The sequence below is a fragment of the Anthonomus grandis genome, chromosome 18 (genome assembly GCF_022605725.1).
Source record: "Anthonomus grandis grandis chromosome 18, icAntGran1.3, whole genome shotgun sequence".
In the NCBI taxonomy this organism is placed as follows: domain Eukaryota; kingdom Metazoa; phylum Arthropoda; class Insecta; order Coleoptera; family Curculionidae; genus Anthonomus; species Anthonomus grandis.
Genome location: NC_065563.1, coordinates 13,011,573 through 13,036,756, shown reverse-complemented (window position 1 = coordinate 13,036,756; position 25,184 = coordinate 13,011,573). Strand labels below are relative to the sequence as shown.

Sequence of the window (25,184 nt, the reverse complement as noted above, 5' to 3'; positions counted from 1 at the left end):
CATCTTGACGGGGCCGTTCGGCGGGGCGATTTTGCGCCGTTCAGTCGTGAAAACCTCGACCTCGAGCACGTCGTCGTCGGGCTTTCGTGTGTTGTTTAAGTGCGTGTCGACGGTGAATTTCTGTGTTCCGATTAATTTTCCGGATTTGCACCGAACCAGGTAAGTGCACTTAACGTTTGTCACTAAAAGTTGCGTTTCTTTCGTGTCCCACGCCCGTTTTCCGAAGAAATTCCGTTAAAATCCGCGTAGTTTTACCCGAAAATTCGACCAGGGATTTTTTGCCGGTCGCATGTTTTACTTATACTGTAACCTACCAGAGGAGTGGTTTAATTTAATTGGAAGTCCTTAGGGCATATTGTGTTTCCTGGTATAATCAGTTTTATAGTTACTTTTTTTGTAATAATAATTGGGAACATGGTAGTTACTCATCGGGCGGTAACAATTGATAATGACAAGGGAACAAAGAGTAGGTAGTTGCAATTTTAGCATACCTACTTATGTGCGGCGACAAATCGCGGTCGTTTCTGCGAAATGATTAAAATTACAAAACGCGAAGATATAAGAGGCTCCTCCGGTACCATCGTGGAAGTGGTTGTTGTTGCATGCATGGGGGCAAAGGAAGAATTCTTTAATTAAAGGCAAAAGGCAAGGACGGCGGCAGCTGCACGAATCAGTGGCGCAGAAAAGGGACTTGTTCGATACTTTAAGGGGTTTTATTTGCTCTGTTTTACTAATAAATAGATTTAGGTTGATTCTTGGGGAAGTTTTAAGAAAAACACTTTATATGAACGTATGTCCTAATTTTTGAGATACCGGGTGGTCAAGATTGAAGAAAAATATATACATACAGGTTTTTTTTAAATATCAGTGAAACCCCTGTAGTAATGTTTGGTTTTTATGCACCAAAAGGCATTTTCTGAGGCTCACTATTTTTTTTTATTTGTATCAGTGACGTTCGTGTAAATATTTTTGATGACAAATATGGTACACCACTGTTTACTTAACCTTTCAAATAAGGTCTTAACCTATAAATAATTGTTGGTTAAGTGTCAGTTCTTGCCTCCTTTAAAGTAGAAACTGTTTTGTGAAAAAACGCAGAAATGACCCATTTATTGCATTTTATTTATAGTCTAGCTAACTGAAATTAATTTATTTATTTATTTATTGAATAACAGTATCAACAGCCATAGAGGCCAATTAGAGATACCACCTATAATATGGACTTACTACTCTAATAAAATAAAATCTGAATAAATGTATAATGCACCTAATAAAATATTTAAGTATTTACAACAACCCACAATTGAAGAGCTAAGTGGATAAAGGTGTTAAGCAGCAAAAGTAAATATTTGAGCAAATCGATTTTAAAAATTTAGAATTTATAGTCTATGGAACTTTGTTGTTTTAAAAGTCATAATTTCTAAATTTAAAACAGACAGTGGCATATTTTATTTTATTTATTTATTTATTTATCAACGTATATAACATTTCAAGTACTTATTAATAATTAACAGTAGTCTTAAGTAAAAACTATAATACTGTGCTAAACCTAATCCAAAGAGTGGGAGTAGGGCACTATCCCAAGATAGTTGCCCTAGCTGACGACTTAAATTTATTTAAAGATGTACTGAAAAAATCAAGATCTTTTGCAAATCTATTCACTGTAGAAGCTATTCTATTTATAGGACTATTTAGTAGATAGGATGTTCTGCAAAAGGGAATGTGGAGAAGCGCCTGACCTCGTGTTGTGTAAGAAGATACATGCAAAGAGAAAAGGACTTCTAACAATACCATTCAGAACCTTAAACGCAAAGCAAACATCAAAGAACTGCCTTCTACTTGATAAGGAGTTTATGCTCAGGTAGGACATGGTCTCTGAACAGGTAAGATCCAGGCCTGACTTCATAAGAGAATATCTGGCAAACCTGATAAACTTGTGCTGGATATTTTCAAGCCTCTCAATGTGAATCAGAAAATGAGGTGACCAAACAATATTGGAGAATTCGAGAAGAGATCTCACCAGGCAAATATATAGTGTCTTCAATGCTGACACATTAGTAAAGTCTTTGCAAGATCTTTTGATAAAACCAAGCAGTTTATTAGCTCTATTTACAGTATTTTTGAAGTGGTGGGAGAAAGTAAGACTCGGGTCCAGAAAGACACCCAAATCCTTGACTGAGTCAAGCTCCTTCAAGGGGATACCATCAATAACATATTGACAAGGAGGGGAGACCCTTAAACGAGTAAACCTCATAAACCCACATTTCTTAACATTCAATGACATTTCATTCGACTTACACCAGGAAAACACTCTGTTTATATCTCTCTGAAGCACCAACTGATCCTGAGAGGAGGAAATCCGCCGAAAAATTTTCAAATCATCAGCGAAGAGCAAAAACTTAGACTCCAGTAGGGAGCCGAGGTGATTGATAAAGAGACTGAATAACAATTGTCCCAAATGGGACCCCTGAAGTTGTCAAAAATGGGTTGGACAAAAAACCACCAATTTTAACACGCTGCTCTCTATCCATCAGATAAGACTTGATCCAAAGTAAAAGAGATCCGCTGATGCCGAGATCTGAAATATGAGAGATAAGAATATTATGGTTGACCCTATCGAAGGCCTTACTAAAGTCCGTGTATATCGCATGTGTTTCATTACCGTCGGCAAAAGATTTGAAGATATAGTTGCTAAAAACAAACAAGTTTGTATCCACAGAACGAACATGCTGTTGATCTCCAATTATTTCCTGAAATGTGCCAGATAGAACCACCTCTACACAGTGCTCGAACAGCTTAGGAATTGCAGAGAGGATACTAATGGGACGATAGTTAGTTATGTCACTTTTATTCCCAGATTTATAAATAGGACATACATGAGATAGCTTCCAGTTCTCTGGAAAAGTTCCAGAAGTTAGGGACAAATTGAAAATATGAAAAAGCGGAAGGAAAAGGGAATGGCTGCATTCTTTCAAAAGCCTGTTTGGAATTCCATCGGGACCCGCTCCCTTTCTGCTGTCCAGTTTAGCTAATGCTGTTTCAATTGTAGTAGCACTAAGGAACACGTGGTTGATATGGTTAAATTTACATGAGGTATCGAGACCGTCAGAGGCATTAGAAGGGTTAGTATTCTTGTTAAATACAGATAAAAAGTGGGTGGCAAAGAGATTTACAATAGAGATACCAGTATCGGCCCTGAGATCATGAAGGAACATCTCATCTGGAACGGTAGAATCGCTTTGATTGGACTGAAGTCTTACAAATATATATTGTACTTCATATTATTAAAGAAATACAAAAAAAAATCAGAAGTTTTTAAAATATTTACTTTTTTTTGTACTTTATTCACTACATTACTGTCGATAATTTGTTGGTTGATAAATGGATAACGGTAGTAAGAAAATATTTGACGATTACAGATGCAACAATCAACTAATAAAAGGACAGTAATTTTGTCAAACCAGACATTAACTAAAATTTGTTGTACTCGTCACCTTCATTCAGCTCACACTTGTTATTTTACTTACTCACTGAATGTGGATAACGGTACTTAGTACAAGAAATGTATACCCAAAACAGTTTATTTTAAAAATGCGTTGATTATGTTTATGTTAAAAAAACTATCGATATGAAAAAGGCAAATATTTTATTGTTCTTTGTTGCCAACACAAAAAATAAAAGCACAAAACAAAAAAATTGTTTTATTTTTTCTTCCCGTGGCATAAGTTCTTCCTTCTCAATGACATTTTCGTAGAAATATCTGTACTCTTGTTCAAACACCAATTGCTCCTGTATATTTTCAATTTTTTCCTTATACAGCTGATCAAGTTTTCCTGCTCGGGGAAGTCGTATAGTGTGGGGTCTGCTTCATATTGGTGCTTCATTATACACACTTCTTCTTCATAATAACCAAATCTTTCAACTTTGGTCCATTTTACTGCATCTCTAAATTGAACTTTTTCATTTAAGTGTGTTTATTTTTCTGTTTACCACTCTTTGCTGGTTGGGTAAATCAGAAAAAAGTCAAAAATGTGACTCCATATCAACAATATGGTTATTCTTACTGGCTTTACTGATAATTTCTCTCTATACTGGCCGGGAAGATAAATTGTGCTGTTTTCTAAGAACTTTTTCGATTCGACCAAAGTCGCGATCTGAATCCAAAAACGAGTGTCCAACTTTGGGAAACTTATGTTCAATTATTTTGAAGTATCTTTTAACAATAAGCAGTTGATAATAGGCAAATCATCATCATTATTAACTGATCTTTTTCCCTTATTGCAGCATCAAATTCAGTTAAAGTCAGCAATGAGCTAGCGACTTCTGTGCTTCCTCGGTTAGCAATGTCCTCTGTCCAAGTGAAAAAATTTGCTTGATTTCTAGTTGAAGTGATCGTAATATGAATACCAAGGTTATAAAACCACATCTGCCGGAGATAAAAATGGCCTTTGAAGTGGCATAGTTTGCTGTAAATCTACAGTTAAGTAAGCCACTTTGTTTGTCACTTCGTTGAAGGTCAAAGGCTTTGTGAAATCTTTGTATATGTTCTTTATTTCCACTTCCGGCATCACACACACTAAAGTCGAAATTATACCCATTTGTAGTTACGCCGCATCCAGGTGAGAAAAACGTATGGCGTAGATATTTTTGCCAATCAATATTAGGTTAGAAACTTTACCAACCAAGATAATTAAATTCTCTTCTTTTAGAAATCATTCTTCCAGAACATAAATTTAATAAGATTTAGACAGATTTACAGAAGCTCAATCAAAATGGCTAAGTGGACCTACTTTTTAACAGAGCAAAAAAGTCTTGGAAGATTTTAAATGAGCTAAGGGGCAAAAATAATGTCTTGGTTATTCCAAGTACCTTGGATTCCAATGTTCTCAATTCCTTCTACTGTGATATTGCTAGTAACTTTGCAGCTTTTCATTTTGAACTTGTCCGTAGCTCTATCATATATGGAGGTAGAAAGCTGTTTAATAAACTTCCACTAGAAATAAGACAACTTAAGACTGAAAAAGCCTATGTACAAGGACGAAAATATTTCTTGCTAGTAAAGCGTACTATAGTTTGGGTGAATTTTTTAATGATTAGCATTTAATTTAATTTTATTTTAAATTAGTTTCTCGTTTTTATTCCTTTAATGTACAGTTTATTGGCTTTGTCTACAACTTCTATGTTTATATTGACAATAAAGCATTTTTGAGTTTGAGTTTGAGAATATAATTAATAAGTAATGTTCCATGCACATATGAGTAGTGTATGAAGTTAAATTCCCTCATATTGTCTTAGAGAGAAATTATATGAAACAGATGAAATTATGAAGTTAGAGGGCCCTTACAAAGGCAATAGTTTTTATTCAAAAAGAAATCTTAAAAGATAACCAGATAATTTTTACCTCCACTGCTTTTCCTTGAATCTGTGTGCTTGGTGTCATCTTGCCAGCTACTACGAAATGATCCCTTGCTAAAAATCCACGTCTCGTCAATGAAAACTGGAGTAAAACCTTCCGGACCTACATTTCTATTTTTGATATACTCCCTTAAAAAATTGATTCTTTTATGAACAATATTTGGCAAGTCCATCAAATATTTTCTGTTATTTGATTTTTTCTACTTGAAGCCTAATACTATTGATCCATCTTCTTAAGGAGTCAATGGAAAACTCAAAATATTCAATTTCTTCCCTGAACTTTTCTCTTATTGTTGCCAATATTACATATTCTTTTCTGGCGTACATAGAATAAATTGTGTACTATGTTTCAAATATGTTGTAATTTCGACTTTAGGATCCTAAGGAGCATATATATAGCAATTTTGCATAAAGAAAACTGGTCTACTAGGCGTAACCTAAGTAAATCTAGATGATGAATACATAGGAATATAGAAAATAACACAATTTATTGTCCCTTGAACAAAACTATCTTATTGCTATGATGTCTTATAATTTCTGATTTATTTGTGTACCTATTTGCCACAGCTTTTATTAACAAAATGTGACCGATCATAACTATGTACTACTAAATTTGAAAATATGTTTCTGTTCACAAACTTTTTAAGAGTTATATTTACTACAGATTCTGCTGAGATTTGCTTTTTTGGACTGGATAATAAAACGTTTTTTATAACTTCTTCAGTTTCCATACATATTTCAGGTGACTTTTGCAGAAAAACTTAAAAGCCAGAAATCAGAATCTGTAATAGCAAACTCAAGAAAGTTCATTAACCAAAGAGTTTATTCAACAGAAAATTAGTCCTGTCGGGGTTAATGTGTCAGGGTTTCAACTTGCTAGGGATGGAGCCATAGTAATTGCTTGTGAGAGTGAAGACGAAATTAATTGTTTAAAGAATAGAATGGAAAAAGAATTAGGCAATAAGTACGAGATTGATCAACCAGTTAAAAGAAAACCGAAGCTTAAGATTATCAACATAAAACCCACAGACATATCCGTGGATGATAGTGGATCAGATTGTTCGTTGGAATGCCATATACAAGAGCATGCTGGATTTTTCATGAAAATTGTGAAGAAAAGTGAAAATAAATATAAAAACTTAGATTTAATTCTAGAGGTAGACCAAAAAACTCATAACTTGTTACTAAGTAAAGAAAAAGTTAATATAGCTTGGTCAAGGGCATGGGTATTTAATCATATTCATATCATTCAAAAATGTATGGGTTTTAGCCATCTAGCCAAAAACTGCTCAGTGTCAAAAGTTTGTTCTAGAGGCGCAGATAATCATTCTTATAAAGATTGTGGGTCAAATGAGCTAAAATGTATAAATTGTTGCAAGTCTAATAAAAAAAGTTCAGGTCTAAAGCTGAGCACATCTCATCTGGCCCTTGATAGGCAATGTCCATGTAGGCTAAATTTATTAGAGGTCATTAATCAGAGAGTAGACTATTCAATTTAAATAGAAGGAAACTAATACTTTATACAAGATGGTATTTAAGCAAATAGAAAAACGTGTGCTTAGCTTTGGACACTTGAATCTTAGATCAGTGTTTTAAAATCTCTAAGACTCTGATGACATTGAATCACATACCAACTCTATGTATATGTTGTTCTGTCAAGTCAAAAGAACCATCTTCATATAAACATAGCTACTCCTATACAAATAAAACACGCCTCTCTTTACCTAAGAAATCCAGAGTTTTCATTTATGGAGACTCTAGTGCCAGACGTCTATCATCTATTCTCAGGGAATTGTCAGGTGCTTGCTATGATATATCAGGAAAAGTAATGACTGGCGCCCCTTTTCGCAGACTAAGTAAGGACCTTTTTGCCAATGTCATTAATTATAATAGTAAAGATAATGTAGTTGTATGTCTTAACTTAAGTTTTACGCAGGTCACACTGTCTAGTCTAAATAATCTGTTGTTTATAGGAAAGAGTACTAATCTTATCTTGTGTATTACGTATAATTTCAGTTACAGTCGCTTCTACTTTAAGACTCTTAAATACATCAATTCATTCATAAGAAATAAAAACCTATCTGTGGGAGTTATCACTAATGCTTTTGAAGGGCCATCACATCGGCTTATCATTATATATGTCTACCACTCACTCTGCCTTAAAAATAGTATCAAAAACTATACCTTGTATGGATATAACATGGAATAGTGGACCTCTGGAACACAACAAAACTTTTTTTGAGTCCATTTTGCTTTAGCCCTTTTAAATATTCAGTCAGTCAGAAATAAATCTGATGAACTCTCTTTATTTTTAGCATATGAAGATAACCCTGTCATTGTTGTTTTGACCGAACATTGGCTCAAACAGGGTGAACCTTTTTTTATAGAAAGTTATGCTCTTGCATCCATCTATTCCCGTACTCAGTATAATCATGGTGGAACTTTGATATTAATAGAGATATAACTTTGTTGATTTGAGTATCTCCTGGAAGAAAAAACTTTTGAATTTTACATTGTTTATTCTAAAGAATTAAATTTGTACATTTTAGGCCTTTACAGGTCACCCTCGGGTAATTTTAGTAGTTTTATTGATAAATTATATAACATTTTAAGCCAAATATCGGTAAATGCATCACTAATATTGACAGGTGACATTAATGTAAATTTTTTGGACTGCAATAACTCTAACAATCATTTGTCGATACCTAGAGTGCTGAAATCTTTTAATTTAAGTTTGCATGTTGACCAACCTACTCGCATCACTGCTAATTCAGCATCACTTTTAGATTATGTTTGCTCTACGCTCTGTGAAACGCAGGTTGCATGTAGAATTGTAAATGCCAGGTTGTCTGATCATGAGGCTGTATTATGTTCCTTTCGTCTAAGTGAAAAAAAGTGTACCTCAAGAAAAAAAAGTGCGGAAGGTTGTTCACTAGAAAAAACTTCTGTAAGTTTAAAGAATGTTGTAATTCAATAGACTGAAATGGTATCATACTTAACAACGGTGATCCTTTTGAGAGTTTCCATTCAACTTTAGTGGATGTTTTTGAGTCAACTTCACAATTAGGGAAAAAAGGAGAAGACCCTGGTATAGCAGGGGTCTATTAGTTTCTGATGGTAAAAATCTTCGGTGTTTGCCCTGGACAACTCCAGATACAGTGAAATTGGCAAAAAACTAGTCTATCAATATTGCCTCAGTCTGTTAGAGATCCGCGCTCAGGTGCCTGAAACATTTTTCTTTAGACCAACAGATTCTAGTGCAATAATGGAAGCTCTATCCTCAATGAAAAATAAGAACTCCTCTGGATGGGATGGGCTGTCACTAAAGGTCCTAACAGCGCTACCGCTACCAACCCTTGATTCTCTGGCTGAGGTGTTAAATGTTTCACTTTCAAGTGGGTCCTTTCCACATTTACTCAAGGATGCCTTGATTATACCATTATTTAAGGGTGGAAACTATGATGACCCATCAAATTTCAGACCCATAGCCCTGCTTGTAGAAAGATTGGTAAAAACTAGGATGATGGAATTTCTGAAACGGCATAATGTTCTTAACCATCAGCAATTTGGAGTCCGGACGAAACTGGGTACATCTGATGCTATTTTCAATTTTTTGGAGAGTCTGTACATGGGGTTGAACGTTGGGGAGAGTGCGGCGGCGGTGTTCTGTGACTTATCTAAGGCGTTTGTTTGTGTAAGTCACAGAATAGTGCTGCAGAAGCTAGAAACCTATGGATTCAGAGGAGTTGCTCTCGACTGGTTTCGTTCTTACCTATCTGGAAGAACATGAATGCAATGAAGTTCGACAAGATGTTTTCATAAATGATCTTGATGTATTGGTTTTTGAATCCGGTATGGTAACTAAAAGTTTAGATAGTAGCTCTTGTATATCTTGTACAGTCATTTTAACCAGCTCGTCCATTCTGCAAGCTCCGGAAATTCCAAATATTACAGCTACCTACAACAATAAATAAGCATGTAAAGCATCCAAATATAATTTGAAGTTCTGTAAGTTACCTTAATCATTAAATATTCCTTATCTGGAGCTTCCTGAATAAATTTGTTTATTTCTTCTTTAGTTAAAATCTTGGATTTTTTTTTGGCTTATACGCATGTGCTTGCCGTTTCAGGAATGCCCCAAGGATTGCCTTCAGCATTTAATAATTATTGGCCCATAAAGTTGAAGATTTCATCTTGGAACCAAGCTCCAAGAAGTATGCCATTACAACATTTTCCGAGAAAAAAGTTACATTTTTATTCGTACGGTAGTCCATGAAGCGGTTGTATGCATAGTTATGCTTATTTCTAGATTTTACTGGTAGCAATTCCAATGATGCAGCATTCACTGCCTCCGTATGAGTTCTGGGGGGGGGGGGGTTCCAGAAATGGAACAGTCATCAACACTTTCATCACATCTTCACTCGTCAAGTTTGACAATTTAAAATTATGTACTTCGTTCGGGTGTTCGAGGTGCTCAATTCAATTGCATTTAAAATAATTGTCTCTGATTCCAGGCCTATAATTAATTAATTCCCCCCCTATTTCGAGGCCTATGAATTAATTGATTCAGGCTTTTCAAACTTTGAATAAATCACTAATTAATTAGTCACTTATTTTAGGAAATTAAAAGTTTATTCCAGGCACATGGGTTTTTTTGAATAAATTAATTAGCAAGTTGTTCCGATCAGATGTAACCCCTTGAATTGTCGAAACAGTGATGGGCTGCCAAAGCAGTTATGCATATAGGTCTCCTAATGTTCTCCTAATAGTTCGCCGAGGACGTATTATAGCCTGTACGCAGTCCTCATTGCCTCGAATTGCAGAACGAGATCCAGAGGCGGAAGACTCAGCATCAGAGCCTCGAGCGCTCTAGTTGGCGCCGTCCGCATGTAACCCCTTATTGTACCATTGGCAACTTTCACGTTATAACGAAAAACAGTTCCGTTTGTATGTATAAGTGATATCTGGTTCATTTCGTATTCAGAGCGGTATAGACAGACATTGACCAGACATTTTTACTTATGAAAAAATGTGACCTTGATACCACCGGCTCCGACTATTTAAAAATAAAAAAAAAAAATTTGAAGTCGTCCAATGTGAATGCATAAGTAGCCGATGATCTTTGTGTCATTTTTTTTTCATTATCTACAAGCAACGGCAACGTCGCCGATGACGTAACGACAGTTTTACCCTGGCAAAAAGTCTCTCTATGGTCAGTAAGTTCAACCAGGAACGCATCATCGTTATGACCCACAAAAGTCACTTCCGTTTCCGGGTGTGTAACTCGGTTCTTATCGCTCCGTTCGGATGTTAAGTGACAATGAACATTACATAAATTACATGCACCGTGATAAACTGGAGTAGCAACGAACGATCTCATTTGTTACTTCCGGATTCTCGAAAGTTACTTCCGATTCCCTACTTATATTTTTTTTAATTTTTTCTCGTTATTTGTCAATTTCAGATAGTTGCATGCGCAGTTGATATACAGATCTTTCAATGTATTAATTAAAATTGTGCCTTAACTGCCTGGAATAATTAATTAATGACTTTTAAAATGATCATTTCAGGCATTTGAGTCAGTAGTGTTTTAATTACAATTATACCTCAACTGCATCATCTAGCCTAATTAATTATTCACATTTTAATTTAAGTTATTTTACAATGCCAGGCAGTTGAGCCATAAATACTTTAACTAAAATTGTCTTTTAACTGTGTGAAATAATTAATTAATGACTTTTAAGTGAAAATTCTAAGTAATCGAGCAAATGAGCCTGAGCATCGCAATAATTAATAGTTGGCTCTTAATTAATTTAGACACTTTTATTAAAATCACGCTTCAACTGTCCGAACGAATTAATTAATTTATTTAACATTAACTAGTTAATTAATTAACCAATTAAAGTTATTTTACAATGCCAGGCAGTTGAGATATAAATACTTTAATTAAAAATTGTCTTTTAACTGTGTGAAATAATTAATTAATGACGTTTAAGTGAAAATTCTAAGTAATCGAGCAAATGAGCCTGAGCATCGCAATAATTAATAGTTGGCTCTTAATTAATTTAGACACTTTTATTAAAATCACGCTTCAACTGTTTGAACGAATTAATTAATTTATTTAACATTAACTAGTCAATTAATTAACTAATTATTCACATATTAATTTAAGTTATTTTACAATGCCAGGCAGTTGAGCCATAAATACTTTAATTAAAATTGTCTTTTAACTGTGTGAAATAATTAATTAATGACGTCAAAGTGAAAATTCTAAGTAATCGAGCAAATGAGCCTGAGCCTTACAGTAATTAATAATTGGCTCTTAATTAATTCAGACACTTTTATTAAAATCGCGCTTCAACTGTTTGAACGAATTAATTAATTAATTTAACATTAACTAGTTAATTAATTAACTAATTATTCACATTTTAATTTAAGTTATTTTACAATGCCAGGCAGTCGAGCCATAAATACTTTAATTAAAATTGTCTTTTAACTGTGTGATATAATTAATTAATGACGTTTAAGTGAAAATTCTAAGTAATCGAGCAAATGAGCCTGAGCCTTGCAATAATTAATAATTGGCTCCTAATTAATTCAGACACTTTTATTAAAATCACGCTTCAACTGTCCGAACAAATTAATTAATTTATTTAACATTAACTAGTTAATTAATTAACCAATTAAAGTTATTTTACAATGCCAGGCAGTTGAGCCATAACTACTTTAATTGAAATTGTCTTTTAACTGTGTGAAATAATTAATTAATGACGTTTAAGTGAAAATTCTAAGTAATCGAGCAAAAGAGCCTGAGCCTTGAAATAATTAATAATTGGCTCGTAATTAATTTAGATATTTTTATTAAAATCGCGCTTCAACTGTCCGAACGAATTAATTTATTTATTTAACAATAACTAGTTAATTAATTAACTAATTATAAGTTATTTTACAATGCCAGGCAGTTGAGCCATAAATACTTTAATTAAAATTGTCTTTTAACTGTGTGAAATAATTAATTAATGACTTTTAAGTAAACATTCTAAGTAATCGAGCAAAAGAGTCTGAGCATCGCAATAATTAATAATTGGCTCTTAATTAATTTAGACACTTTTATTAAAATCACGCTTCAACTGTCCGAACGAATTAATTAATTAATTTAACATTAACTAGTTAATTAATTAACCAATTAAAGTTATTTTACAATGCCAGGCAGTTGAGCCATAAATACTTTAATTAAAATTGTCTTTTAACTGTGTGAAATAATTAATTAATGACTTTTAAGTAAACATTCTAAGTGTTCGAGCAAAAGAGTCTGAGCATCGCAATAATTAATAATTGGCTCTTAATTAATTTAGACACTTTTATTAAAATCACGCTTCAACTGTCCGAACGAATTAATTAATTTATTTAACATTAACTAGTTAATTAATTAACCAATTAAAGTTATTTTACAATGCCAGGCAGTTGAGCCATAAATACTTTAATTAAAAATTGTCTCTTTACTGTGTGAAATAATTAATTAATGACGTTTAAGTGAAAATCGTAAGTAATCAAGCAAAAGAGCCTGAGCATCGCAATAATTAATAATTGGCTCGTAATTAACTTTTATAAAAATCACGCTTCAACTGTTTGAACGAATTAATTAATTTATTTAACATTAACTAGTTAATTAATTAACCAATTAAAGTTATTTTACAATGCCAGGCAATTGAGCCATAAATACTTTAATTAAAATTGTCTTTTAACTGTGTGAAATAATTAATTAATGACGTTTAAGAGAAAATCGTAAGTAATCGAGCAAAAGAGCCTGAGCCTTGCAATAATTAATAATTGGCTCCTAATTAATTTAGACACTTTTATTAAAATCACGCTTCAACTGTCCGAACGAATTAATTAATTTATTTAACAATAACTAGTCAATTAATTAACTAATTATTCACATTTTAATTTAAGTTATTTTACAATGCCAGGCAGTTGAGCCATAAATACTTTAATTAAAATTGTCTTTTAACTGTGCGAAATAATTAATTAATGACGTCAAAGTGAAAATCGTAAGTAATCGAGTAAAAGAGCCTGAGCATCGCAATAATTAATAATTGACTCGTAATTAATTTAGACACTTTTATTAAAATCACGCTTCAACTGTCCGAACGAATTAATTAATTTATTTAACAATAACTAGTCAATTAATTAACTAATTATTCACATTTTAATTTAAGTTATTTTACAATGCCAGGCAGTTGAGCCATAAATACTTTAATTAAAATTGTCTTTTAACTGTGCGAAATAATTAATTAATGACGTCAAAGTGAAAATCGTAAGTAATCGAGTAAAAGAGCCTGAGCATCGCAATAATTAATAATTGACTCGTAATTAATTTAGACACTTTTATTAAAATCACGCTTCAACTGTCCGAACGAATTAATTAATTAATTTAACAATAACTAGTTAATTAATTATTTAATTATAAGTTATTTTACAATGCCAGGCAGTTGAGCCATAAACACTTTAATTAAAATTGTCTTTTAACTGTGTGAAATAATTAATTAATGACGTTTAAGTGGACATTCTAAGTAATCTAAGACATGAGCCTCAGCCTTGCAGTAATTAATAATTGGCTCGTAATTAATTTAGACACTTTTATTAAAATCACGCTTCAACTGTCCGAACAAATTAATTAATTAATTTAACATTAACTAGTTAAGTAATTAACTAATTATTCACATTTTAATTTAAGTTATTTTACAATGCCACGCAGTTGAGCCATAAATACTTTAATTAAAATTGTCTTTTAACTGTGTGAAATAATTAATTAATGACGTCAAAGTGAAAATTCTAAGTAATCAAGCAAATGAGCCTGCGCATCGCAATAATTAATAATTGGCTCGTAATTAATTTAGACGCTTTTATTGAAATCACACTTCAACTGTCCGAACGAATTAATTAATTTATTTAACAATAACTAGTTAATTAATTAACTAATTATAAGTTATTTTACAATGCCAGGCAGTTGAGCCATAAATATTTTAATTAAAATTGTCTCTTTACTGTGTGAAATAATTAATTAATGACGTCAAAGTGAAAATTCTAAGTAATCAAGCAAATGAGCCTGAGCCTTGCAATAATTAATAATTGGCTCCTAATTAATTCAGACACTTTTATTAAAATCACGCTTCAACTGTCCGAACGAATTAATTAATTTATTTAACATTAACTAGTCAATTAATTAACTAATTATTCACATATTAATTTAAGTTATTTTACAATGCCAGGCAGTTGAGCCATAAATACTTTAATTAAAATTGTCCTTTAACTGTGTGAAATAATTAATTAATGACGTCAAAGTGAAAATTCTAAGTAATCGAGCAAATGAGCCTGAGCCTTACAGTAATTAATAATTGGCTCTTAATTAATTCAGACACTTTTATTAAAATCGCGCTTCAACTGTTTGAACGAATTAATTAATTAATTTAACATTAACTAGTTAATTAATTAACTAATTATTCACATTTTAATTTAAGTTATTTTACAATGCCAGGCAGTCGAGCCATAAATACTTTAATTAAAATTGTCTTTTAACTGTGTGATATAATTAATTAATGACGTTTAAGTGAAAATTCTAAGTAATCGAGCAAATGAGCCTGAGCCTTGCAATAATTAATAATTGGCTCCTAATTAATTCAGACACTTTTATTAAAATCACGCTTCAACTGTCCGAACAAATTAATTAATTTATTTAACATTAACTAGTTAATTAATTAACCAATTAAAGTTATTTTACAATGCCAGGCAGTTGAGCCATAACTACTTTAATTGAAATTGTCTTTTAACTGTGTGAAATAATTAATTAATGACGTTTAAGTGAAAATTCTAAGTAATCGAGCAAAAGAGCCTGAGCCTTGAAATAATTAATAATTGGCTCGTAATTAATTTAGATATTTTTATTAAAATCGCGCTTCAACTGTCCGAACGAATTAATTTATTTATTTAACAATAACTAGTTAATTAATTAACTAATTATAAGTTATTTTACAATGCCAGGCAGTTGAGCCATAAATACTTTAATTAAAATTGTCTTTTAACTGTGTGAAATAATTAATTAATGACTTTTAAGTAAACATTCTAAGTAATCGAGCAAAAGAGTCTGAGCATCGCAATAATTAATAATTGGCTCTTAATTAATTTAGACACTTTTATTAAAATCACGCTTCAACTGTCCGAACGAATTAATTAATTAATTTAACATTAACTAGTTAATTAATTAACCAATTAAAGTTATTTTACAATGCCAGGCAGTTGAGCCATAAATACTTTAATTAAAATTGTCTTTTAACTGTGTGAAATAATTAATTAATGACTTTTAAGTAAACATTCTAAGTGTTCGAGCAAAAGAGTCTGAGCATCGCAATAATTAATAATTGGCTCTTAATTAATTTAGACACTTTTATTAAAATCACGCTTCAACTGTCCGAACGAATTAATTAATTTATTTAACATTAACTAGTTAATTAATTAACCAATTAAAGTTATTTTACAATGCCAGGCAGTTGAGCCATAAATACTTTAATTAAAAATTGTCTCTTTACTGTGTGAAATAATTAATTAATGACGTTTAAGTGAAAATCGTAAGTAATCGAGCAAAAGAGCCTGAGCATCGCAATAATTAATAATTGGCTCGTAATTAACTTTTATAAAAATCACGCTTCAACTGTTTGAACGAATTAATTAATTTATTTAACATTAACTAGTTAATTAATTAACCAATTAAAGTTATTTTACAATGCCAGGCAATTGAGCCATAAATACTTTAATTAAAATTGTCTTTTAACTGTGTGAAATAATTAATTAATGACGTTTAAGAGAAAATCGTAAGTAATCGAGCAAAAGAGCCTGAGCCTTGCAATAATTAATAATTGGCTCCTAATTAATTTAGACACTTTTATTAAAATCACGCTTCAACTGTCCGAACGAATTAATTAATTTATTTAACAATAACTAGTCAATTAATTAACTAATTATTCACATTTTAATTTAAGTTATTTTACAATGCCAGGCAGTTGAGCCATAAATACTTTAATTAAAATTGTCTTTTAACTGTGCGAAATAATTAATTAATGACGTCAAAGTGAAAATCGTAAGTAATCGAGTAAAAGAGCCTGAGCATCGCAATAATTAATAATTGACTCGTAATTAATTTAGACACTTTTATTAAAATCACGCTTCAACTGTCCGAACGAATTAATTAATTTATTTAACAATAACTAGTCAATTAATTAACTAATTATTCACATTTTAATTTAAGTTATTTTACAATGCCAGGCAGTTGAGCCATAAATACTTTAATTAAAATTGTCTTTTAACTGTGCGAAATAATTAATTAATGACGTCAAAGTGAAAATCGTAAGTAATCGAGTAAAAGAGCCTGAGCATCGCAATAATTAATAATTGACTCGTAATTAATTTAGACACTTTTATTAAAATCACGCTTCAACTGTCCGAACGAATTAATTAATTAATTTAACAATAACTAGTTAATTAATTATTTAATTATAAGTTATTTTACAATGCCAGGCAGTTGAGCCATAAACACTTTAATTAAAATTGTCTTTTAACTGTGTGAAATAATTAATTAATGACGTTTAAGTGGACATTCTAAGTAATCTAAGACATGAGCCTCAGCCTTGCAGTAATTAATAATTGGCTCGTAATTAATTTAGACACTTTTATTAAAATCACGCTTCAACTGTCCGAACAAATTAATTAATTAATTTAACATTAACTAGTTAAGTAATTAACTAATTATTCACATTTTAATTTAAGTTATTTTACAATGCCACGCAGTTGAGCCATAAATACTTTAATTAAAATTGTCTTTTAACTGTGTGAAATAATTAATTAATGACGTCAAAGTGAAAATTCTAAGTAATCAAGCAAATGAGCCTGCGCATCGCAATAATTAATAATTGGCTCGTAATTAATTTAGACGCTTTTATTGAAATCACACTTCAACTGTCCGAACGAATTAATTAATTTATTTAACAATAACTAGTTAATTAATTAACTAATTATAAGTTATTTTACAATGCCAGGCAGTTGAGCCATAAATATTTTAATTAAAATTGTCTCTTTACTGTGTGAAATAATTAATTAATGACGTCAAAGTGAAAATTCTAAGTAATCAAGCAAATGAGCCTGAGCCTTGCAATAATTAATAATTGGCTCCTAATTAATTCAGACACTTTTATTAAAATCACGCTTCAACTGTCCGAACGAATTAATTAATTTATTTAACAATAACTAGTTAATTAATTAATCAATTATAAGTTATTTTACAATGCCAGGCAGTTGAGCCATAAATACATTAATTAAAATTGTCTCTTAACTGTGTGAAATAATTAATTAATGACGTTTAAGAGAAAATCGTAAGTAATCGAGCAAAAGAGCCTGAGCCTTGCAATAATTAATAATTGGCTCCTAATTAATTTAGACACTTTTATTAAAATCACGCTTCAACTGTCCGAACGAATTAATTAATTTATTTAACAATAACTAGTCAATTAATTAACTAATTATTCACATTTTAATTTAAGTTATTTTACAATGCCAGGCAGTTGAGCCATAAATACTTTAATTAAAATTGTCTTTTAACTGTGCGAAATAATTAATTAATGACGTCAAAGTGAAAATCGTAAGTAATCGAGTAAAAGAGCCTGAGCATCGCAATAATTAATAATTGACTCGTAATTAATTTAGACACTTTTATTAAAATCACGCTTCAACTGTCCGAACGAATTAATTAATTAATTTAACATTAACTAGTTAATTAATTAACTTATTATTCACATTTTAATTTAAGTTATTTTACAATGCCAGGCAGTTGAGCCATAAATACTTTAATTAAAAATTGTCTCGTAACTGTGTGAAATAATTAATTAATGACGTCAATGTGAAAATTCTAAATAATCGAGCAAATGAGCCTGAGCGTCGCAATAATTAATAATTGGCTCGTAATTAACTTTTATAAAAATCACGCTTCAACTGTCCGAACGAATTAATTAATTAATTTAACATTAACTAGTGAATTAATTAACTAATTATTCACATTTTAATTTAAGTTATTTTACAATGCCAGGCAGTTGAGCCATAAATACTTTAATTAAAATTGTCTTTTAACTGTGCGAAATAATTAATTAATGACGTCAAAGTGAAAATCGTAAGTAATCGAGTAAAAGAGCCTGAGCATCGCAATAATTAATAATTGACTCGTAATTAATTTAGACACTTTTATTAAAATCACGCTTCAACTGTCCGAACGAATTAATTAATTAATTTAACATTAACTAGTTAATTAATTAACTTATTATTCACATTTTAATTTAAGTTATTTTACAATGCCAGGCAGTTGAGCCATAAATACTTTAATTAAAATTGTCTCTTAACTGTGTGAAATAATTAATTAATGACGTTTAAGTGAAAATTCTAAGCAATCGAGCAAAAGAGTCTGATCCTTGCAATAATTAATAATTGGCTCGTAATTAATTCAGACACTTTTATTAAAATCACGCTTCAACTGTCCGAACAAATTAATTAATTTATTTAACAATAACTAGTTAATTAATTAACTAATTATAAGTTATTTTACAATGCCAGGCAGTTGAGCCATAAATACTTTAATTGAAATTGTCTTTTAACTGTGCTAAATAATTAATTAATGACGTTTAAGTAAACATTCTAAGTAATCGAGCAAAAGAGCCTGCGCATTGCAATAATTAATAATTGGCTCCTAATTAATTCAGACACTTTTATTAAAATCACGCTTCAACTGTCCGAACAAATTAATTAATTTATTTAACAATAACTAGTTAATTAATTAACTAATTATAAGTTATTTTACAATGCCAGGCAGTTGAGCCATAAATACTTTAATTAAAAATTGTCTCTTTACTGTGTGAAATAATTAATTAATGACGTTTAAGTGAAAATCGTAAGTAATCGAGCAAAAGAGCCTGAGCATCGCAATAATTAATAATTGGCTCGTAATTAACTTTTATAAAAATCACGCTTCAACTGTCTGAACGAATTAATTAATTTATTTAACATTAACTAGTTAATTAATTAACTAATTATTCACATTTTAATTTAAGTTATTTTACAATGCCAGGCAGTCGAGCCATAAATACTTTAATTAAAATTGTCTTTTAACTGTGTGAAATAATTACTTAATGACGTTTAAGTGAAAATCGTAAGTAATCGAGCAAAAGAGCCTGAGCATCGCAATAATTAATAATTGCCTCGTAATTACTTTATTAAACATTAACTAGTTAATTATTCACATTTTAATTTAAGTTAATTTACAATGCCAGGTAGTTGAGCCATCAATACTTTAATTAAAAATTGTCTCTTTACTGTGTGAAATAATTAATTAATGACGTTTAAGTGAAAATCGTAAGTAATCGAGCAAAAGAGCCTGAGCATCGCAATAATTAATAATTGGCTCGTAATTAACTTTTATAAAAATCACGCTTCAACTGTTTGAACGAATTAATTAATTTATTTAACATTAACTAGTTAATTAATTAACTAATTATTCACATATTAATTTAAGTTATTTTACAATGCCAGGCATTTGAGCCATAAATACTTTAATTAAAATTGTCTTTTAACTGTGTAAACTAATTAATTAATGGTTATAGTGAAAATTCTAAGTAATCGAGCAAAAGAGCCTGCGCATTGCAATAATTAATAATTGGCTTGTAATTAATTTAGACATTTTTATTAAAATCACGCTTCAACTGTCCGAACGAATTAATTAATTTATTTAACATTAACTAGTTAATTAATTAACTAATTATTCACATTTTAATTTAAGTTATTTTACAATGCCAGGCAGTCGAGCCATAAATACTTTAATTAAAATTGTCTTTTAACTGTGTGAAATAATTACTTAATGACGTTTAAGTGAAAATCGTAAGTAATCGAGCAAAAGAGCCTGAGCATCGCAATAATTAATAATTGCCTCGTAATTACTTTATTAAACATTAACTAGTTAATTATTCACATTTTAATTTAAGTTAATTTACAATGCCAGGTAGTTGAGCCATCAATACTTTAATTAAAAATTGTCTCTTTACTGTGTGAAATAATTAATTAATGACGTTTAAGTGAAAATCGTAAGTAATCGAGCAAAAGAGCCTGAGCATCGCAATAATTAATAATTGGCTCGTAATTAACTTTTATAAAAATCACGCTTCAACTGTTTGAACGAATTAATTAATTTATTTAACATTAACTAGTTAATTAATTAACCAATTAAAGTTATTTTACAATGCCAGGCAATTGAGCCATAAATACTTTAATTAAAATTGTCTTTTAACTGTGTGAAATAATTAATTAATGACGTCAAAGTGAAAATTCTAAGTAATTGAGCAAAAGAGCCTGAGCATCGCAATAATTAATAATTGGCTCTTAATTAATTTAGGCACTTTTATTAAAATCACGCTTCAACTGTCCGAACGAATTAATTAATTTATTTAACATTAACTAGTTAATTAATTAACCAATTAAAGTTATTTTACAATGCCAGGCAGTTGAGCCATAAATACTTTAATTAAAATTGTCTTTTAACTGTGTGAAATAATTAATTAATGACGTTTAAGTGAAAATTTTAAGTAATCGAGCAAAAGAGCCTGAGCATCGCAATAATTAATAATTGGCTCCTAATTAATTCAGACACTTTTATTAAAATCACGCTTCAACTGTCCGAACGAATTAATTAATTTATTTAACATTAACTAGTTAATTAATTAACCAATTAAAGTTATTTTACAATGCCAGGCAGTTGAGCCATAAATACTTTAATTAAAATTGTCTTTTAACTGTGTGAAATAATTAATTAATGACGTTTAAGTGAAAATTTTAAGTAATCGAGCAAAAGAGCCTGAGCATCGCAATAATTAATAATTGGCTCCTAATTAATTCAGACACTTTTATTAAAATCACGCTTCAACTGTCCGAACGAATTAATTAATTTATTTAACATTAACTAGTTAATTAATTAACCAATTAAAGTTATTTTACAATACCAGGCAGTTGAGCCATAACTACTTTAATTAAAATTGTCTTTTAACTGTGTGAAATAATTAATTAATGACGTTTAAGTGAAAATTTTAAGTAATCGAGCAAAAGAGCCTGAGCATCGCAATAATTAATAATTGGCTCCTAATTAATTCAGACACTTTTATTAAAATCACGCTTCAACTGTCCGAACGAATTAATTAATTTATTTAACATTAACTAGTTAATTAATTAACCAATTAAAGTTATTTTACAATACCAGGCAGTTGAGCCATAACTACTTTAATTAAAATTGTCTTTTAACTGTGTGAAATAATTAATTAATGACGTTAAAGTGGACATTCTAAGTAATCTAAGAAATGAGTTTGAGCCTTGCAATAATTAATAATTGGCTCGTAATTAATTCAGACACTTTTATTAAAATCACGCTTCAACTGTCCGAACAAATTAATTAATTTATTTAACATTAACTAGTTAATTAATTAACAAATTATTCACGTTTTAATTTAAGTTATTTTACAATGCCAGGCAGTTGAGCCATAAATACTTTAATTGAAATTGTCTTTTAACTGTGCTAAATAATTAATTAATGACGTTTAAGTAAACATTCTAAGTAATCGAGCAAAAGAGCCTGCGCATTGCAATAATTAATAATTGGCTCCTAATTAATTCAGACACTTTTATTAAAATCACGCTTCAACTGTCCGAACAAATTAATTAATTTATTTAACAATAACTAGTTAATTAATTAACTAATTATAAGTTATTTTACAATGCCAGGCAGTTGAGCCATAAATACTTTAATTAAAAATTGTCTCTTTACTGTGTGAAATAATTAATTAATGACGTTTAAGTGAAAATCGTAAGTAATCGAGCAAAAGAGCCTGAGCATCGCAATAATTAATAATTGGCTCGTAATTAACTTTTATAAAAATCACGCTTCAACTGTCTGAACGAATTAATTAATTTATTTAACTTTAACTAGTTAATTAATTAACCAATTAAAGTTATTTTACAATGCCAGGCAGTTGAGCTATAAATTCTTTAATTAAAATTGTCTCTTAACTGTGTGAAATAATTAATTAATGACGTCAAAGTGAAAATTCTAAGTAATCGAGCAAAAGAGCCTGAGCCTTGCAATAATTAATAATTGGCTCGTAATTAATTTAGACACTTTTAATAAAATCACGCTTCAACTGTCCGAACGAATTATTTAATTAATTTAACATTAACTAGTTAATTAATTAACTAATTATTCACATTTTAATTTAAGTTATTTTACAATGCCAGGCAGTCGAGCCATAAATACTTTAATTAAAATTGTCTTTTAACTGTGTGAAATAATTACTTAATGACGTTTAAGTGAAAATCGTAAGTAATCGAGCAAAAGAGCCTGAGCATCGCAATAATTAATAATTGGCTCGTAATTAACTTTTATAAAAATCACGCTTCAACTGTTTGAACGAATTAATTAATTTATTTAACATTAACTAGTTAATTAATTAACCAATTAAAGTTATTTTACAATGCCAGGCAATTGAGCCATAAATACTTTAATTAAAATTGTCTTTTAACTGTGTGAAATAATTAATTAATGACATTTAAGTGAAAATCGTAAGTAATCGAGCAAAAGAGCCTGAGCATTGCAACGAATTAATTAATTAATTAATTTAACATTAATATCTTAATAATAATTACATGCAATTGAGTCGTAGATTTTTTAGGAATATCTTTAATTATAATTGTTTCTCGACTGCTTGGAATAGTTAATTAACGTTTTAATGGCGTCTAATTAATCCAGTGCTTGAAATAGCAAGAAATTTACAGTTTGACTGCCTGGAATAGGCAAAATAGTTTTAACTTCAACGTTTGCTATAAGTTAATTAATTAAAATGTTCCAGGTAGTCATTGCATGATTTTAATTAAGAGTGGCTAAAATTTACAAAATATCTACAATGTGACTGCCTGGAACTGTAAAATAAAGAGCCTTAGAGCTGTAGCCTAAATAGATAAGAAATCTACAGCCTGGACTGCCTAGGATTATCATTTAATTAAATTAATGAATTTTTCAAGGCAGCTAAGGCACAATAATTTTAATTGAAAATTTGTTTTCCTATAGATTACGAGAATGCTATTCATTTTTCCCAAAAAAATTATCTTATATTTTTTTTGACCTCAAAGTTACAAAAATAGGTCAACTTCTGATAGCCATATTTTTTGTTCCTCGACTAGTTGGATGAAGCCGAGTATACTGGCGTCTAGCTTCATCCTTTCACTATATAACTAGCCGCAAACCTTAAGTTTTTAAGTAAGTGTGAGGACTCAAAATGATCTTTAAATGACACATTCTTTCGACGCTCTTAAAATACTTAAAGGGTACGTCTTGCAGACTAATGAAGACCCTTCTACTACTTGAGATCTACTATAAAACACACATATTGTGTTGTTGGGACTCCAATAAACATTTCTCTTCTGAAAACCGCAACCCGATGTATAACGTACATTAACATGACAGAAAACGTAAACAGTTTGTGTAAAATTCGTATGGTGATGCGCGATGTTAATGAGTACTTTTAAACGGTTTTTGAGAGTCTAATATTGTAAACAATGCCCGCATTTATTTGCTGTTTCGTCCTAATTTTAGGCCGTTTAGAGGTTTAAACCATCTCGTGTGAACGTAAATAATATTTTTCAATTCAGCGCGACGAATGTCGCCTTATCGCGACGAAGGAATTCGCTACATAAACATTTATCGCGCGGTCATTATTTGTTATGGCTCTGCCTATTTATAAATAAAATAATTATTTACAAGCTTTGTCCTCCCCCCGTTCTCCCTCGCTCCATCGGAATTGTATGCCTTCTTTTGCAATTCCTTAATGGCCGATAACGTGCTCGGCGAATGAATAATAATTTCTTATCTGAGTAATTTGATATTTGTGTAAACTGCTGCCTCGCTCGTTTATTGTACGCCAATAAATATTTTTAATAATATAACTAGTATAGTCACTTTTGGTCCGTGGGGACCAGTTTGGAACCTTTAGGTCTTGTCTGTGAAGAGCCTTAGAGGAAAAAAAAACACATATTATCAGGTGTATTTAAGTCCGGTCAGTCGGGAGGACCAATGTATATATGGCAAGAAAAGAGGGAACTTGAGGTATCATGCTTCCAAAAACCATGATGTATTTAGATAGTCGCGTTGTACGTCAAATTTCTCTCAAAATTCCAAATCGGATAAATGGCAAAAGAGTGATGAAAGTCACGTCAAATGTCTGTCAACATTTATTAATTGCAGCCTAAATAAAACCCATTCACCAAATTTCAATTTAATCGCAGAGGAGTTACGACAGTCACGTGACCAGTAACTCAAATGTCAAATATCTGTCAAAAATTAATAATTGTATTCTAAATATACCCCAAACAAGCGTTACGTTACGTAACTCAATATTTCAAAAATTTTCAAAAAATTAATAATTATACCCTAAGCCAAACCCATATACCAAATTTCATTCAAATCGGGCAAATAACAAAAAAGTAAAAAAAATCATCCACATAAAATAATAATACACAATTAATCCGGAATAGATTTTTTTTTTATCATTAGGACCCACTGTGTTCCAATTTTTGTCTAGCGAAATGCCTTGTATAGACCACTGTGTCGCATAAATATTATAACACGTAAATTCTAAAACTTTGCC

General features: G+C 30.6%; 1 protein-coding gene across 1 annotated transcript in view; it reads left to right on the top strand.

The window, feature by feature from the left end:
• The window catches only part of LOC126746771 (uncharacterized), a 110,216-nt gene continuing 85,032 nt past the window's right edge, over nt 1-25,184 (top strand). The window contains exon 1 of the mRNA XM_050455126.1: nt 1-159. The gene's annotated coding sequence lies outside the window, so the exon portion shown is untranslated. The remainder of the gene's footprint in view (nt 160-25,184) is intronic.